At 48.4% G+C, this 6,000-nt stretch overlaps 2 non-coding genes across 2 annotated transcripts; both read right to left on the reverse strand.

Annotated features, from left to right (window-relative positions):
- Window positions 1–1,122: 1,122 nt before the first annotated feature.
- LOC142275625 (U2 spliceosomal RNA) lies at window positions 1,123–1,313 on the reverse strand. Its single transcript, XR_012739254.1, has one exon. It is a non-coding gene; the product is annotated as a U2 spliceosomal RNA (small nuclear RNA).
- A 1,387-nt stretch (window positions 1,314–2,700) lies between these two features.
- Window positions 2,701–2,891, reverse strand: LOC142275626 (U2 spliceosomal RNA). The gene has a single exon (XR_012739255.1). It is a non-coding gene; the product is annotated as a U2 spliceosomal RNA (small nuclear RNA).
- Between the last annotated feature and the right edge of the window lie 3,109 nt (window positions 2,892–6,000).

A 6,000-nucleotide genomic window follows, 5' to 3' on the forward strand; every position in this document is an offset into this window, starting at 1 on the left:
AAAGACGGACAGGACAGGTTGCCTGACTTTCCGTCACTGCCACCCTTTGCCATCCTTACCCGTAGAAAGCCCTTTCATCATCCCCAAACCCTAATCTTTTCCCTTTCCTTCCCAGCCCCCAAACCCTGCCCTCTGTACCTTTCTCACCACCCGCTTCCCTTCTCCTGTCATCCCCCTACCACCCGGGAAAAAAAGAGATTGCCCCCTCCTTCCACTAGCCCACCCTCCCACCCAAAGAACAACTTCTTCTGCGCAGCTTGTTTTCTAGGCAGCAGCGCTATTGTGATGTCATCGGGGGGCATTGTGACAAGCCGCCAGTGTTCCGTCTCTTCATGTTGTGCACAGTTCAAACGGAAAATACATCAACAGGCAGACTACAGAAAAGCTTACTATCAAAGGTTAGAGGGGGGCTTTCTCAGAGGGCTTTTTACAGTTTTTCTATTCCCAATTAGCCGTTTAAGTGTACTTATTGAAAGTAGTAATTCTTTCATAGGCCGCCCTTTCTTAGTATTTGACGTTCCTTATATTGCGGTATGAGGCTTCGCAGTAGGTTGCAAACATTCATCACCCATGACTGTCCCCAATTGAGCTCAGAAGCTCAATGTCTATCATGACCTCTCTTTTAGAATGTCCAAGAGCAAGCAAACTATTCCTCCAGGAGAGGGCGCCAACAGACTACTAAAGAGATCATCATTACTCAAAGAAAACCCCAAAAACCAATGCATGATAGGAATAAACAGGTAACTTTCTTTGGAGTGGAAGCGGAGAGATCGCACCAGATGCCAATTCTAGATCTTATCACACCTGTGGTCACTGCAGCAGCAGGTGAATCCACTTTGTCCAAAAGGGATCTATTCCATTCAATTGCAAATGATCTAGATAAGACAGAGAACTGCAGCACGGGGACATAGCCGAGTTGGTCAGGTTGAGTGGTGATGAGTTTGCTATTTGGATGAATAAAGAAAGTCAAAAGTGTGAAAGATAAAAAACAAAAGGAGGAAGTGTGAAAAGTGAATGGGCCAAATTGAGGTGCATATGAAGACGTATGCTTTCTTCCAATTCATTAAATCGGGCTAATATGAATCAGGTGAATTGAGTTCTGCTTTTGGAAACTGGGTTAAGAAGGGGTGCACCGTTCCTGGAGGTACTGCAATACCAGGTCAATGCGTGGAGTGGACAGAGCAAGCTCTTTTTCCATCTCCCTGTTCTAAAAATCCATTTAATATATGGTCCCCAGATAGGGGACGTATCAGATATTAAACTGATAAGAACAGATACTACACTTGATCTTAGCCAAAAGGCCGAGAAGCGATAACCAGAATTGGTTTGGGCCTCGAGTGGCACCCTGGCCTATGCCGGACACATCTTAGGGAGAGAGAGCGAGAGGGAGACAAACCCACGCCTACACAAGACATTTTGTCACCCAAGCCAACCCTTGAAAAGGCTGCTTTGCAGAGCAAAAACAAGAAGAATGGTGCGTTTTGCAGCCGCCGCCCACTGCAATGAATCTGAATAACTCCTCCTTTAGGGCGCAAGCAACTCCCCTCCCCCTTGCAGTCTTTCCAATTCACGATACAAAAAGACGGACAGGACAGGTTGCCTGACTTTCCGTCACTGCCACCCTTTGCCATCCTTACCCGTAGAAAGCCCTTTCATCATCCCCAAACCCTAATCTTTTCCCTTTCCTTCCCAGCCCCCAAACCCTGCCCTCTGTACCTTTCTCACCACCCGCTTCCCTTCTCCTGTCATCCCCCTACCACCCGGGAAAAAAAGAGATTGCCCCCTCCTTCCACTAGCCCACCCTCCCACCCAAAGAACAACTTCTTCTGCGCAGCTTGTTTTCTAGGCAGCAGCGCTATTGTGATGTCATCGGGGGGCATTGTGACAAGCCGCCAGTGTTCCGTCTCTTCATGTTGTGCACAGTTCAAACGGAAAATACATCAACAGGCAGACTACAGAAAAGCTTACTATCAAAGGTTAGAGGGGGGCTTTCTCAGAGGGCTTTTTACAGTTTTTCTATTCCCAATTAGCCGTTTAAGTGTACTTATTGAAAGTAGTAATTCTTTCATAGGCCGCCCTTTCTTAGTATTTGACGTTCCTTATATTGCGGTATGAGGCTTCGCAGTAGGTTGCAAACATTCATCACCCATGACTGTCCCCAATTGAGCTCAGAAGCTCAATGTCTATCATGACCTCTCTTTTAGAATGTCCAAGAGCAAGCAAACTATTCCTCCAGGAGAGGGCGCCAACAGACTACTAAAGAGATCATCATTACTCAAAGAAAACCCCAAAAACCAATGCATGATAGGAATAAACAGGTAACTTTCTTTGGAGTGGAAGCGGAGAGATCGCACCAGATGCCAATTCTAGATCTTATCACACCTGTGGTCACTGCAGCAGCAGGTGAATCCACTTTGTCCAAAAGGGATCTATTCCATTCAATTGCAAATGATCTAGATAAGACAGAGAACTGCAGCACGGGGACATAGCCGAGTTGGTCAGGTTGAGTGGTGATGAGTTTGCTATTTGGATGAATAAAGAAAGTCAAAAGTGTGAAAGATAAAAAACAAAAGGAGGAAGTGTGAAAAGTGAATGGGCCAAATTGAGGTGCATATGAAGACGTATGCTTTCTTCCAATTCATTAAATCGGGCTAATATGAATCAGGTGAATTGAGTTCTGCTTTTGGAAACTGGGTTAAGAAGGGGTGCACCGTTCCTGGAGGTACTGCAATACCAGGTCAATGCGTGGAGTGGACAGAGCAAGCTCTTTTTCCATCTCCCTGTTCTAAAAATCCATTTAATATATGGTCCCCAGATAGGGGACGTATCAGATATTAAACTGATAAGAACAGATACTACACTTGATCTTAGCCAAAAGGCCGAGAAGCGATAACCAGAATTGGTTTGGGCCTCGAGTGGCACCCTGGCCTATGCCGGACACATCTTAGGGAGAGAGAGCGAGAGGGAGACAAACCCACGCCTACACAAGACATTTTGTCACCCAAGCCAACCCTTGAAAAGGCTGCTTTGCAGAGCAAAAACAAGAAGAATGGTGCGTTTTGCAGCCGCCGCCCACTGCAATGAATCTGAATAACTCCTCCTTTAGGGCGCAAGCAACTCCCCTCCCCCTTGCAGTCTTTCCAATTCACGATACAAAAAGACGGACAGGACAGGTTGCCTGACTTTCCGTCACTGCCACCCTTTGCCATCCTTACCCGTAGAAAGCCCTTTCATCATCCCCAAACCCTAATCTTTTCCCTTTCCTTCCCAGCCCCCAAACCCTGCCCTCTGTACCTTTCTCACCACCCGCTTCCCTTCTCCTGTCATCCCCCTACCACCCGGGAAAAAAAGAGATTGCCCCCTCCTTCCACTAGCCCACCCTCCCACCCAAAGAACAACTTCTTCTGCGCAGCTTGTTTTCTAGGCAGCAGCGCTATTGTGATGTCATCGGGGGGCATTGTGACAAGCCGCCAGTGTTCCGTCTCTTCATGTTGTGCACAGTTCAAACGGAAAATACATCAACAGGCAGACTACAGAAAAGCTTACTATCAAAGGTTAGAGGGGGGCTTTCTCAGAGGGCTTTTTACAGTTTTTCTATTCCCAATTAGCCGTTTAAGTGTACTTATTGAAAGTAGTAATTCTTTCATAGGCCGCCCTTTCTTAGTATTTGACGTTCCTTATATTGCGGTATGAGGCTTCGCAGTAGGTTGCAAACATTCATCACCCATGACTGTCCCCAATTGAGCTCAGAAGCTCAATGTCTATCATGACCTCTCTTTTAGAATGTCCAAGAGCAAGCAAACTATTCCTCCAGGAGAGGGCGCCAACAGACTACTAAAGAGATCATCATTACTCAAAGAAAACCCCAAAAACCAATGCATGATAGGAATAAACAGGTAACTTTCTTTGGAGTGGAAGCGGAGAGATCGCACCAGATGCCAATTCTAGATCTTATCACACCTGTGGTCACTGCAGCAGCAGGTGAATCCACTTTGTCCAAAAGGGATCTATTCCATTCAATTGCAAATGATCTAGATAAGACAGAGAACTGCAGCACGGGACATAGCCGAGTTGGTCAGGTTGAGTGGTGATGAGTTTGCTATTTGGATGAATAAAGAAAGTCAAAAGTGTGAAAGATAAAAAACAAAAGGAGGAAGTGTGAAAAGTGAATGGGCCAAATTGAGGTGCATATGAAGACGTATGCTTTCTTCCAATTCATTAAATCGGGCTAATATGAATCAGGTGAATTGAGTTCTGCTTTTGGAAACTGGGTTAAGAAGGGGTGCACCTGACTTGCCCACCCCAGGGCTATGGGACACCCGGTGCCGGGCTGGACTAGTCCGGTGGTAGTCAGTGGTGGCTGGGCCCGGCTCCGTGGCCCTGGTGGGTGTCAGTAGAATATGTGGCTTGCTTGTTAATGGTTGTGTTCGTGACGCCACCTGTGGCATGCGGCTATTAAGCCGCCGCTGCTGTGTGAGGCCTCCGGGATGATGATATAGCAGCTATGTTAGTACTGCTCCCCACAGGTGGAGCAATGCCCGGGGCACAGTTGGTGCTTGTGAAAGTCTATGGTGCTGTGTGACTAACACGGTGCAGGGCCGACAGGCGAGGAAAGAACCAGGCACAAACAACAGTCTCTTTACCTTTTCCTCTTTTACTCTGGGAACAGTCCAGTCCTGGGAGACCGTTACAGGTGGTGATGGGGATCCGGTCGGCCTGGAAGTACTTGGGGTGATCTTTCTGGCCAGCTGAGTATGAGGCCTACTCCTGTACCTTTCTTGGTGATGATAGGACCCTGCTTCTCTGAATCCAGCAATGGCCCTCTTCGCTGCTGGGACCAATAGCACGTCCCTTCCCTCTGTAGGTGGCTGCGCAGGCCCACTCCCTGGTGCTTCTCCGCTGGGGTCCACACCGGGCCCTGATGCTGCAGCTGTACCTTGGATGTGTCTGGGCCAGGGGCTTGCAGCTCCCCTGCCCTTCGGATTCGGCTACCAGGGACGGATTTTATACCCTGGCAACCACAGACTCCGATGTCCGAGTCTCTCTGCTGCCTCTCAGCTACTCCTGCTTCTCTGGGCCAAACTGCTCCAGCTCTAGGCCCCAGATTCACAGGACAGCTCACTCTGTGTCTGTTCACTTCTGCTGCTCCCTACAGACTGACTAACTCCTCCCCCAGGTCAGGCTTAAGGAAGCTCCCTGAAACTTCAGGTTCAGAGCTCCCCCTACTGGCCTGAGGGAGAAACTGCGGTGGATGTTAACTTACTGGCCAGTAGATTTCCCCATTACCTCCAGGCTCAGCATTAACCCTCAGGAGGGCAATGCCGTTGTGGCGACCAGGTCCTAGGGCGCCACACTCCCCCTTAGTTAAATTCAGTACTCCCGGACTGTAGAAACAAAACATAACATGTCATACATTTCATCCCAATATGGGAGGCACATTCTCTTTAACGTTACAATCTTAAACATTTCTATAAGAGTCCAGTGTGGCTCCCTGCCGGGTGTCCATTACACTGCTCCATGGGGGACCCGCCGCGATCAAACCCCCAACGTAGGCTCTGGGCGTGCGTCAGAGCATTGATGACCCCACTCTATGCACGCCGGACGGGTTTTTCTTCAGGGGTGTTTGAGCACACTGGTGCTAACTATGAACAATTTAGGTGTTGGCCACCCATAGTCCAGTGGCCCAATTGTCCATTTTCGCAATCAAAGAAAAAGAAAACATTTTGTGCACAACATGACAGACATTTTGCATAACTATTTACACTCTAATAAGTACTCTTTACTTTATACAGTAGACTCCCTATACCTTAGAGGGGGTTGTCCCCGAGTGCTGCGCTGGGACCTACGTAGCTCTGGTGTTTGCCCCTGACTACGTGGTACGTCTTCTATCTCAGCACTACAGGTGGGCCTAACCCCAATAGGTAAGCGTGATGGTTGCCTTTGTGGTCCAGGAGTCGCCAAGGGTATGACAGGTTCACCACTGACAGGGGGTTGATCCTC

The sequence above is a fragment of the Anomaloglossus baeobatrachus genome, unplaced genomic scaffold, assembly GCF_048569485.1.
Source record: "Anomaloglossus baeobatrachus isolate aAnoBae1 unplaced genomic scaffold, aAnoBae1.hap1 Scaffold_3842, whole genome shotgun sequence".
NCBI classification, from domain to species: domain Eukaryota; kingdom Metazoa; phylum Chordata; class Amphibia; order Anura; family Aromobatidae; genus Anomaloglossus; species Anomaloglossus baeobatrachus.